Source organism: Phyllostomus hastatus, unplaced genomic scaffold (assembly GCF_019186645.2).
Source record: "Phyllostomus hastatus isolate PE091 unplaced genomic scaffold, TTU_PhHast_1.1 phas_contig_210, whole genome shotgun sequence".
NCBI lineage: Eukaryota > Metazoa > Chordata > Mammalia > Chiroptera > Phyllostomidae > Phyllostomus > Phyllostomus hastatus.
The window spans coordinates 16,542,546-16,555,428 of NW_025333737.1; positions in this window are offsets into that span (position 1 = coordinate 16,542,546).

The window sequence follows — 12,883 nt, forward strand, 5'->3', positions numbered from 1 at the left end:
ATTGAGTGCCAGCCCGTGAACTGAAAGGTTACCAGTTCGATTCCCAGTGAGGACAAATGCCTGGGTTGTGGTCTAGGTCCCCCGTTAGGGGCATGTGAGAGGCAATCAGTCAATGTTTCTCTTCATCTCTGTCTCCTTCCCTTCCACTTTTTCTGAAAATAAGTAAAGTCTTAAAAGAAAAAAAAGAAGAACGAGGTCATAAGGGTGGGCCCTAGTCCAATATGACTGCTGTCTTTATAAAGAAAGACAATTTGGCACCAAGACACACACACAGGGAGAATGTCATGTGAAGGTAAAGGCAGAGACCAGGCGATGCTCCCACAAGCCAAGGAGCACCGGCGATTGCCAACAAACCCCAGAAGCTGGGGGAGGGGCGTGGACCAGGATCTCCTCACAGCTCTCAGAAAGCATTAATGCTGCGCACACTTTGGTCCCAGACTTCTAACTGTGAGACAATGGATTTCCGTTGTTGAAGCCCCCCATTCTGTGCTACTTTGTTATAGTAACTCTTGAAAAACAATATACCCCATTCCTCTAAAATTGTAGACCTGGTTCATTCTGTTTCTGGCAAAGGCAGTTCTGGTTTTCCGAACTGAGGTCTCGGTGAAGGTGGAGCTGCGTCGACCTTTTCCACCCAAGCGGCTCCTGCCGAGCTTGCACGGTACGCAGAGCTCCCTGGAAGTCCGCAGGCAGAGCGGCCTGGGGACCTCCAGCCCTTCTTTGCACCATGAGGACACTGTCCTGTGAGTACTGTGGCGTAAGGGTGGGGGTCCCCAAGGTAGAGCTGAGTGTTAACTCGCTTGAAGAACAGAGAGCATGGATTTTGCTTAACCTGGCTCCTAAAAGTCTTTGTTCTCAGCCTCTCTCCCCCATCATCAGGCTGTTACCAACTTGTCTTTAGTCACCTGATGACTAGGTTTCCATGGTTACCCACAAGCATGCAGCAAGATGTCACTCCTAGGAGGCCTCAGGATAAAACAAATAACAAGACAGGGCCTCTGGGCACAATGAAAATAACTTGGATCCAATGATCAGAATGGAGTTCTGGGGGCAACTGGGTCTCAAGAGCCAGCCAGCAGCCCAGCTGGTAGAGCTGAGCGGAGAGGCAGAGGCGGAGCAGAAGTCTCCTTAGTGCACGGTCTGCTGATATACTGAGCCCTCATTGTAAACAAGCAGACCCACCAAGCACTTCACGTGCGTTGCCTCCTTTGGTCCTTGCTTACTGAAGCCCTCTGTTTTCCCAGAGAAGGACCTGAGCTTATGGAACATGCTGCAGATCACACAGCCTGTAGGTACAGAGGGAGCAAGGATTCGAACCTGAGTGCTAATGATCTTCTGTCTGTCCCACCAGATCTGCCTTCTGCTCTTCTTCACCCAAGGGGCTGACCTGCATGGGCTGCAGTCCACAGCCTCCCTTGTCCCAGCAGCAGTGTGTCTGTCACTGGAGAGCCCTCCAGATGAGGAGAAAGGAGAGAGAGGTTGCTTTCGACTGGCTCTGCCACGGCGTGGCTGCCTCTGTGGAAGCCTCTCCTTCCATTTCCTCCCCTTGTGTCTGAGTCTAGGGCTACTATTCTTAGCTACCACCCTGTCCCTTGTGGTTGCCTGGAACCCACTGTTTTGTAGGAAACCCCTTTATAATAAGTTCTTTTTTACGAATATTTTATTTACTTATTTGTTTATTTATTTATTTTAGAGAGGGAAAGGGAGGCATAAAGGGAAGGAGAGAAACACCAATGTGTGGTTGCCTCTCGTGCAACCCCCACTGGGGACCTGGCCCACAACTGAAGCATATACCCTGACTGGGAATCAAACCGGTGACCCCTTGATTTGCGTGCTGGCACTCAATCCACTGAGCTACACTGGCCAGGACATATGATACGTCCTTCTTGAATAGTGAGTCTTCTTTCCAGTGAGACCCTGGCTGCTCCACCCAAGCCTCCACCAGGTCTGTCTGTTGCTGGAGGCTTTGGCTTTGACTCCTAGGCCATGCATCTCTCCATTCCCAACCAGTGTGATGGCGACGAGTCCAAGAGTGGCATGTCAGTACTCTTTCAGCCCTGCCACCTAAGGTCGGAGTTGTTCTCTGAGACCTGGGGCTACAGGAAAGAGGTGCTGAACCTGAGGTAGGTCCCCCGTGGTTAGAGGCATGAGGTGAGGATCACAGCACAGCCTAGAGAGTTGAGCAGAATCCGTTTACTCACCTAAAAGGACCTACAGGTCTCACACGGTCTTTCCTGCCCTGGCAGCTCCCCAGTGGTTAGCTGCTGCAATGAGTTTGGCTAACTGTACATTTGGAGTGACCAGTCCCCACATGACTGCCTTCACTTCAGACACCAACCACAAGTTTGTGGGTTCCCAGGACCACCCTACTTCAGACTAGCTGGCCTCAAACTCAGAGGGTCCCACGATCACCCTCAAGTTCTATAATTTGCTAGAGCAACTCATAGGATTCAGGAAGTGCTACACTCATGATTACCGTTGGTTTTTAAATTTTTATTTATTTATTTTTAGACAGAGGGGAAGGGAGGGAGAAAGAGAGGGAGAGAAACATCAGTGTGTGGTTGCCTCTCACACACCCCCAACTGGGGATCTAGCCCGCAACCCAGGCAACACAGGCTAGGCGTGTGCCCTGACTGGGAATCGAATTGGCAAACTTTTGGTTTGTAGGCTGGTGCTCAATCCACTGAGCCACACCAGCCAGGGCTGATTACAGTTTCATTATATAAAAAGAATATAAAATAAAATCGGTCAGGGAAGAGATTTAAAGACAGAGTCCGGGAGGGGCCCAGGCATGGAGGTGCCGGTTGTCATTTCCCCCGTGTGGAGATGCGGAGTCCTGACCACGGTACGTGTGACAATGTGCTCATAGAATTGCCAACAAGGGGAGCATACCCAAGCCTTTGGCGCCCAGAGGTCTTGCCGGGACGTGATCACATGCTGCCTGAATGCCGACCTCTAGTCTCCAGGCCCTTCTGGAGGTCAGAACTGACATGGTGTGGCCCAAAGCCCCCATTGTAAATCACATTGTTAGACATTGTTAGATTGTCCAATGACCAAAGCTCCTAGGCAAACAAGGACACTCCTATCAGGACATTCGGGGGCCTAGAGAGCCCCTCTCCATAGCCGAGGGCAAAAGCCAGGCTTCTTCTGGGTCAGGTTGCTCTTCCTCACACAGAGATTTTATTTATTTCTCCTTCTTGGCTGTATTCCTAGTCCTCTCTCTCCTGGCCAGTCTGGGGCTGTCACCAGCCACGAGTCCATTGCAGTTTGGAAAGAGGCTAAGAAGATACTTAACACAATCATACAATCTGTGGTGAGCTTAGCAGGTCTTGCCCATTGCAAGATGCATCCCTGCACCCACCGTCCCTGCCACTGTGCTAGGGGATTCCATGTCGGTGTCCCTTTGTTGGGCAGGGAATCTGCTTTACAGAAAAGTTCTCCTTTGTGGCTCTGGAAGAAGAGCCCAGATTCTCCTTCTAGATGCCATTGTACAAAACAGTGGTTGTCACATGAGGAATCCTGGTGACCCCATTCAGTCATCAGGGAGAGCATGTTCCCTCTTCTACCTTTTTGCTATCACCTATCACATTATACATTTACTTCCTCCTCTAATGTTAGACCTCTCGAAGGCCAGGGGTGTGTCCTATTTATCTTACACTCCAGTGTCTACCATGTAGTGGTCACTGACAGGCATTCAGTATATGAAATACTCCAGCCACCTGCTCAGGAACACCAGTGCATTTAGTTTCTCTAGGTAAGAGTTCCCAGAGATGCCTCTAGATGCATGTCTGCCTGCTCTTTAATAAGAGTACGTTCTGCCCTGGCTGGTGTGGCTCAGTTGGTTAGAGCACTATCCAGTACACCGAAAGGCTACAGGTTCAATTCCAGGAAGGGCACATACATAGGCTGCAGGTTCCATACCTGGTTGGGGCATGTATGAAAGGCAATCAATTGATCTCTCTCTCTCTCTCCCCCTCTCCCTCTCTCCCCCTCTCTCTCCATCTTCCCTTTCCTTCCTCCCCTCCTCCTTCTTCTCTCTCTAAAAGCAATGAAAAAATGTCCTTGGTTGAGGATTAAAAAAAGCAGTAAGTCCTTTCTGAATATTACATATAGGAATAGTACATTTATATATATATTATAAATATTCCTTGAGAAATGTAATGTGATAGAAGAGATCCATAATCATCTTTTACAAATAGATACAGTTTGACATTTAAGATGAACTGATAGTCACAATAAAAATATAGAAAAAATGAGTGGAGGAGCTAGAGTAGGGAAGCCTGCTATTGAAACCATCTTACCTGCTGTCTTGACGGTGAAGCAGGCACAGCTTAGGTTAGCAAAGCGACACCAGGCATCGCTGTTGCAGTGGAAAATAAAAGACATTTTGATTTGTTTAAAAAAGGAGCAACTCATTTATTTGGGAGACTTACCTTGTTTACAAATATTTGGACTCTCAACCTTTGCACCTGTGAGATTGGTGCTCCTGCCAACCCCTTGAATAGATGAACATATTGAGGCAAAGAGAGCAACTTTCCCAAGTCCTCTAACCCCCAGGTGACCCGGCAGGAATGCAGCCCGGGGATTAGATGTAAACTTTTGGATTCCAGGGCTCCAAGCCCTTAGGCATTATTCCATAGTGGACTGAGCATTCCAATGAGATCAATGCAATAGATAGGCCATTTCCAGAGGAGGATATAGCTTGAAATCGGGTTTAGAGTTAGGAATGAGGTAAGATAAAGAAACTCGGAATAAGCTGCAAAGGACCGAAGTGGAAGCTAGTGAGTGCAATTGAGAGAATGTACCAGAAATAGATAAAAATATATTGATCCTGTTTTTGTTTTTAAAGCAGAGAAAGCCACGGCAAGCGGGTGAAAGAGATCATTGTTAAAACTAAAGCTACAGGTAAAATAGAAGCAGAAACATTTCTGTGTGTTGTTTTTCTGACCATAAACTACTTTGCAGAAATCTTTTTTCTATATTTTGCATATTGTATGGACAATCCGTTACTTTATTTTCTTTTAAAGATTTTATTTATTTATTTTCAGAAACAGGGGGAGGGAGAAAGAGAGGGAGAGAATCATCAACGTGTGATTGCCTCTCATGTGCCCCCTACTGGGGACCTGGCCCACAAACCAGGCATGTGCCCTGACTGGGAATCGAACTGGCAACCCTTTGGTTTACAGGCCGGCACTCATTCCACTGAGCCATACCAGCCAGGGCTCCATCACTTTATTTCCAGGTTAATTTCTATTTTTATACATGTAATACATGTATTAATAGTTTGAAAAGATAACATTGTCTAAGGATTTCTGACAACAAAAAAATGGTTTCTTACCTAATCCCTACATACCATCCAATTTTCTTTCTCAGAGGCAGCCACGTAAACTCTTCCAGCTGTTTCTACTAGTATTTATCACCATTGTCTAAATAAAATGCTTTTATTTAACTTTTTGATTGGTTGACTTTAGAGACAATGTACTGACTTCCATCATGGGAGATGAGGGTTGTTTTTGTTTTTTTTTTTACTACGCTTCCTATTTCCCTCTCTCCTGTGTTCCACTCATCAGCATATCAACACTTTTTGTTACATCAAAAGTTGGTGTTTAGCCCTGGCTAGTGTAGTTCAGTGGATTGAGCGCAGGCTGCGAACCAGGCATTGCAGGTTTGATTCCCAGTCAGGGCACATGCCTAGGTTGCAGGCCATGACCCCCAGCAACCACACATTGACGTTTCTCTCTCTCTCTCTCTCTCTCTCTCTCTCCTTCCCATCCCTCTCTAAAAAATAAATAAATAAATAAAATCTTAAAAAAAAAGTTGGTGTTTATGGTGTTATGGCGAAGCAAATCTTTTTTTAATTTATTTTTTTATTTTTAGAGAAAGGGGAAGGAGGGAAAAGAGAGGGAGAGAATCATCAATGTGTGGTTGCCTCTCATGTGGGCCCCGCTGGGGACCTGGCCTGCAACCCAGGCTCGTGCCCTGAGTGGGAGTCGAAGCAGCGACCCTTTGGTTTGCAGCTCGAGCTCAGTCCACTGCGCCACACCAGCCAGGGCTGGCCAAGCAACTCTTGTTGACAGACCTGCCAAGCAGTCATCTCAACCACAGCTCCTTGTGCAATCTCTGTTTTTCCTGTTAAAAAAAAAGCCATGTTTTTTCATTTGTCTATTTGCCCATAAACCCATCCAGTTTTTCTCCACGCATTTCAATACCCTGCCGTCTACACATCCAGAATGTCTCTCAAATATTCATACATGCCAAGAACTCTCCCAGAATCTTCCTTTGTGCTCCTGTCTGGGCGAATGTTCTCTGGGGCTGCCCATAGCTGCCAATCTGGGAATTCCTAGCCTTTTATTTTTGTGTGTCATTAAAATGTAAAAAAACAAAGCAGAAAACCACTGATGCTTATACACTATATACACTATAACTTCTAAAGTTTATTTTTTCCCACATAATAAATTCCTACCTGAATTTTTTAAAGTGATCTACCAATTCACTATTTTAAAAACTGAAAAATAAAGGGAATGAACCAAGCATTTATTCTGCAATCCTCCTTTTCCTATTCACACTGTACCCTTGCATAACCAAATGGTAGATCAAGGACATTTTTTCTTTATAGAACTCTTCCAGATAACAAGTTGAAAAAAGAACCTTGGAAACAAAAGATCACCATGTTGTAATTCTTAACAAATGAATGGATCTGGGCCTTGAGCATCAGAGACTGTGGATGTCGAAATAAAGAGAGACAACCAGGAGTCCTGTGCCTCCTGACGAAGGAGCTCGATGCTATCTGCGAAGCAGTGTTGCCAAAGAAATCAAACTTGGATCAGATTGAGCACTGGTATCAAACCACCAATATATAGGATCTTTAAAAAATTTTACTACAGGGGTGCAGTCAGCAAAATCCAGATTATGGGAAATTTTATAGGACACATAACCCAGTTTATTCAACTAATAAATTCCAAGGAATAGAAAAATAGCCAGCTTGCCGGCACCAGCTGCCAGCCGTGTGAATCCGCCACCTCGACCTTCTGGCTGGCCCCATGGTGCATCCCGGTGGCCACCGTCTCAGCCGACTCTGACTGCAGCCTCCTGAGCGGTCCCCAGACCAGACTGCTCACCAGAGCTCTCCTGAATTCCCAACTCGTGAAGTCACTAGCAAAAGAAAATGGTGGTGATTTTTTTACACCCCTAGGTTTGGGGGTAATTTATTATGCAGCAATAGTCCCTGAAACACTGATCAAGTATAAGGACTGAAAATTAGGAATATACAGAATACTAAAATTGCTTTTCACTTTTTCGAAACTTGAAGATTGTGTCTGAAAAAAGTCATTAACCCCTTCAATAGCCGTATTTTCCTTTTTGAATTGAGGTGAAGAAAGGGACTTAGGTCACCACCAAGAGTCCTTGTAGCTCTAGCCTTTTCTCATCACTAGCAAATAGGCAAATATTTATACCATTTGTCAGTTTTTCACTTATGTGCAAATCATCTTTTCTTTAAACAGCATCATGTATTAATTCTTTCAATAAATATTTGACTTAGGCACTGTTGCTAGGTGCTGGGCACTGTTCTCATATCATCCAAGGGAACTTGTTGGCTTAGGGCAGAAGCGGAGCCGGCTGTCCCGTGTCCCAGCTGCCCCTTCTCCCGACCGCCCCCGCGCCCCTGCGAGTTTGCTCGACTCAGCACTAACCCACTGTTCAGTAGAGACCAGACGCAGTACTGAACTCTGTTCATTTGGGTGCATACATATCGAGGAGACTGGGTGGGCACGTAAATATTGAGGAAGCTGGCATTAAACTCTGGGTTGTTTCATGGCAAAACTGCTACAAAAATAAATAAAATTATTATTTTATGCAACCGTGGTACTCTTAGGATACATTTCTAGCCTGACATTTGAAGTTTGGGTTTTGTTCTCAGGCTGGAAAAGTGTAGAGCTAAATGAAATTTAAAAATGAATGTTTTCTTTGCTTAGGCGAAAGGATGGGAATTTGGGCCTAAGAGGAATTAAATTAAAATTTAAATTAAAAAAAATGCTCCAGGTAAACCTGGCTCCAGTTCAAAAATTTGGTCTGCTTATTGTGGTTTCAGTAACACACACACCCTAATTTTATGATGTTTATCTTGTGTGTGTATATGTACATTTATAACATTTTTTTCTTTCCCCCTGGTACAAAACACATCTCGAATACTCGACCCATCAATCAGACTTGTGTTCAGTAATTCGCTAGAATGGCTCACAGACCTCGAGGAAACACTTTGTTATGTTTACTGGTTTATTATGAAGAATATATTAAAAGACGTGAATGAACAGCCGGGTGCATAGATGCGCAGGGCGCGCTTCGGAAGAGGCCCAAGCACGGGAGCTTCTGTAGGGGGATGGGTGTGCTACTCTCCAGGCGGGATGTGTTCGCCAACCTACCAGCCCTCCCAGCCCCGGGTGACTGTGATTCTTACAAGTCGTCTTCACATAGGTGTGACCAATTATTAACTCCATTTTCATCCCCTCCCTTCTCCGGAGAGCAGAAGGGGAAAACTGAAACTCCCGAGGTTCTAATCCTGGCTTTGGCTTTCTAGTGACCAGCCTCCATCCAGGGCCCTGCCAAAAAAATACAATCCAGTCTCCCAGGAAGTTCCAGAGGGTTGAGGAGATCTGTGTCAGACCTTCCTGTGGGGACAGCACCATGAGCTCAGGAGCTGTGTCAGGAACTGGGGTCAAAGGCTGAACGTTAGAACAGAAGACTCTTTCAGGTACTACTGTTGACAGGAGTTTCAGGAGCTTTGTGACAGGAGCTGGGGGTAGAAACCAAATACTAAAATATACAAGTGTGTGTCTTATTATTTCTATAAAGGGATATTTCACTTTAAAAATGTTTTTAAATTCAATTTATTTTAACCAAAAAAAAAAGTTTATTGTAACCCATTTCTACCACCCCCCACCCCTACTTCTGGCAACCACCCATCTAGTCTCTGAATCTGTGCACTTGTTTTTTGTGGTTTTGTTTTGCTTCAGTTCCATGTGTAAGCAAGATGGTGAGGTATTTGTCTTTCTAATTTAGTTTACTTCACATAATGCCCTCGAGGTCCAGTCATCCATGCTGTTGCGGATGGCAAAATTTCATGATTTTTTATGGCTGAATAGTATTACATATATATGTGTACATATTATATATAATTTATTTAGCCATTTATTCATCTATGGACACGGGTTCTTTCCATGTTTTGGCTATTGTAAACAATGCTGCAACAAACACGGGGTGCATATATATTTTCAAATTAGTGTTTTTGTTTTCTTAAGATAAATACCCTAAAGGAGACTTGCTGGATCATATGGTAGTTCTATTTTTAATTTTTTGAAGAACACATTTTTTTCATAGCGTTTGCACCAATTTATGTTCCCACCAGCAGCACGCAAGGGCTCACTTTCTTCACATCCTCACCAACACTTACTTCTTGTCTTTTGTATCATGGCCACTCGAACAGGTGTGAGGCGATATCTCATCGTGGGTATGTTTTTATGTACCTGTTGGCCATCTGTATGTCTCGTTTCGAAAAAAATGTCTATTCAGACCCTCTGCTCGTGTTTAAATCAGATTTTTTTTTTTTTTGCTTTTGGGTTTTTTTTTCTGTTGAGTTGTATGAGTTCTTTGTAGATTGGGGACATTATCCCCTTATTAGAGGTGTGATTTGCAAATATTTTCTCCCTCTCGGTGAGCTGCCTTGGCTGTGCAGACGCTCTTCTGTCTGGCAGATCTGCTTGTTTATCGGTGCTGTTGTTGCTTCTGCTTTTGGTGTCAGGTTCCAAAAACCATCACCAGGACCTATGTCAGGGAACTTACTGCCTGTGTGTTCTTTTAGGAGTTTTGGGTATCTTACTGTTAACCTTAAGATACAGCCTCCAAGATCTTAATGACAAGTTTCAGCATCAAGTGATAATAGTTAACATTTACAGAGAGCCAGGAACTGTGTTAAAAGCTTTCAATGCATCATCTCATTGAACGCTCACCACAACCTTATGAGGTTAATGTTATTATTGGCCCCATTTCACAAACGAGGAAACTACGGCCCTATTATAAAGTCTGCGGCAAGTCCATGACTCCCACCCAAGTCCAGAGCCTGTGCTTTTAACCTCTAAGCGATCCATCCTCTATAATCAGGAAATTAAGTGTGAGCAAGGTCATTTATTTATTTATGACATTGCCTTATTCCAGAAAGGGTTTCAGGCATTTGGTTAAGTAACTTGTCCAAGATCACCCGGACAGAAAGTGGCAGAGCCAGGACTCAAAGCTCTTTCTCTCACAAATATTATAAACTGAAATAACACAGATGTAGACCCACATCATAAGTGTCCTCATAAACATAAGCAAGGGAAGTGGGGACATTTTCTTCGGCTGGTGTTCACTGTCATGCTGATTGGATATGTTCTCAGCAGCAGAGTTCCTTGCTGTCTTTTGAGAAGGGAAGAATAGGACGGGAGAGATTCGGGAATAACAGGACTGGGCAGTAAATACAAGGGCTGCCCGTGATGAGCAGATGAAAGGAAGAGGCCCAAGACCGTCACATACCAAGCCCATGCACCGATGTGCTTGGCGTTTGGCCGGCAAGATGAAAACACTGCTTAGTGAACAAACAGCCTTCGGGAGGAGTGGTAAGAAGAACAAAGAAAGGGTAGAAGGGACGAAGGAAGAGCTGGGAACCCGTGTACCAGAGGAAGTGGAGGGAAGGCAGGGATGGGAAGAGACACTAATATCTGTTTAAGAGTGAGAATAAAAATAGTTTAATTTGGTTGTACAAGGTTTCAGAGAAGAAAAGTATAAAAGTTAAACACCACCAAAACAGCCATTAAAAAAACAACCTGCATATCCTGCCCTGGCTGGTGTGGCTCAGTGGATAGAGCACCAGTCAGTGACCTGAAAGGTCGCTGGTTCCATTCCCCGTCAGGGCACAGGCAAGGGTTGTGGCCAGGGCTCCTGCTGGGAGATGTGTGAGATGCAACCCACTGGGATGTTTCTCTCACATACCGATGTTACTCTCTCTTTCTCCTTCCCTTCACCTAGTTCTAAAAATTAATTAATTAATTTAAAACCCCTGCATATCCTACAGTATTTCAAATCAGGAACAGCCCCTTCAAGTCTGAGCATTTAACAGTTCCGTCAGCCCCTCTCAGGTGCCTCTTCTTGGGTCTGTAGCATCGTTCTTCCTAAAACAGATACTTAATCCATTTTTGTGCTTCTAAGACTCAGTCCAAACAGGGTTGGGTAAAGAGCTGCCTTTTCTTGGAAATAACTTGAAAAATAAATAGAATGAAATATATACTCATTTTTTCCATGTGTCTAAAAAGTGGAACATTCATTTGCTTTCAGTTTGAATTATTATAAAAACATTGCAGAACTTGTCCTTAATGTCTTTTTTATTTTATTTTATTTTATTTTTTTATGAAGGAGCCTGTCTTAATTTAGTATCCTTAGCCAAACATGCCTTAGTCTCCAGGCAAGAATTGACTGTAAAGAAAATCCAGCTCTTTTAACAGCAGCTCTTTAGCCCTGGCTGTTCACTGAGAGCCAACTCTGAAGGCAAGATGCATTTGAAACCCTTCTCGTTAAGAACCATAATGTTTTACTTAGGTTGGACATGGCCGTGCTGGATAATGCAAAACAAGTTTCTTATGGAGAGGCAGGGACAGGAAGAGGAAATGGCAGACCTGTAACTAGAGTTCCCCGAAGGTGACAGGTACATTTATTAATCTCCTGGGACCTATATTTAGTTAGCAACCTGAGCTGGCTAGCATGTGTGTTGAGTAATGTTTAAATCGTTAGAGTGCACATGCACAAATTTAAAACATCACGGGAATGTATTTATTTCCCCATCCCACCTTTCTAGATATTTCCTTTTTTTTTTAATCTAAACTATGCAAACAACATTCAAAAAAGCAACTTAATTCAGGCTTGTTGGATAGAATCCGGTGAAATGTTGATCATTAGTTAACTTCTCTTTCGCCAGCAGAACTGGACAGAGTTCTCTGTTGTAAATAATCCAGGGCAAAGAAATTTCCACATCTCCTTGAGTTTAGTTTGGGGTTATTCCTTCTGTTGCTACAGGCAGCATCATGTATAAATTTGTTTTTAAATATATGTATTAGGTTTTTTAAATGTAAGCAATTTAATATTTTTAAAGGATTATAACAACCCTGAGATAATTGAAGGAATTGCAAGGTCTAAAGGAAGCAGCAACACCGTAATGTTCTGGAAATATATAAAAACGTGCACATAGAAAATGTTACCATTCTGATAACCAGTGGTTAAGAGTGTGACCTAAATTAAATCTAATGCCTCATAGGCCACTTTGCAAAAACTCAGATCCAAGGCAAAGCACGGCCGCGGCACAAATGCAACAGAGGCACCAATGTATGGGACATAAATGCCCCATAAAACAGTTTGAGACCTAGAAGTTCTGTGCCCTGATACTATTTTTAAAAATTATGACTGATAAGATGTTCTCAGCTCTGAGAAAGCCTGAAAAAAAAAAGATTCGCCCCATAAAGGCATTTTTATAAGGCAGGTGGATTTAGAATTTAATGGTGACATTTAGTCATTATAAAGCAGATCATTTCATGTGGAGTAATTTGATATTTGTAACAGCATCATTGTCAATTAAATTTGTAAAGGGTAAAAGTGAATCAAAGATCCTTGAGCAAGACAAAGCTGGAGCTCTGGGAGAGGGTAGTTAGCTGTTAGGAGAAAGAAGGAAAACAGGGGAAGATTGTCCTTGTTGCAGCTGTTCTTGTTTGTTGTTTTTTATTTTTAATTCCACTTACCCTTAGATCTGCATTATAACAGAGCAAAAGTCCCTTCGTGTTATTAGCTAAGTGTACATAAGCACAGATTT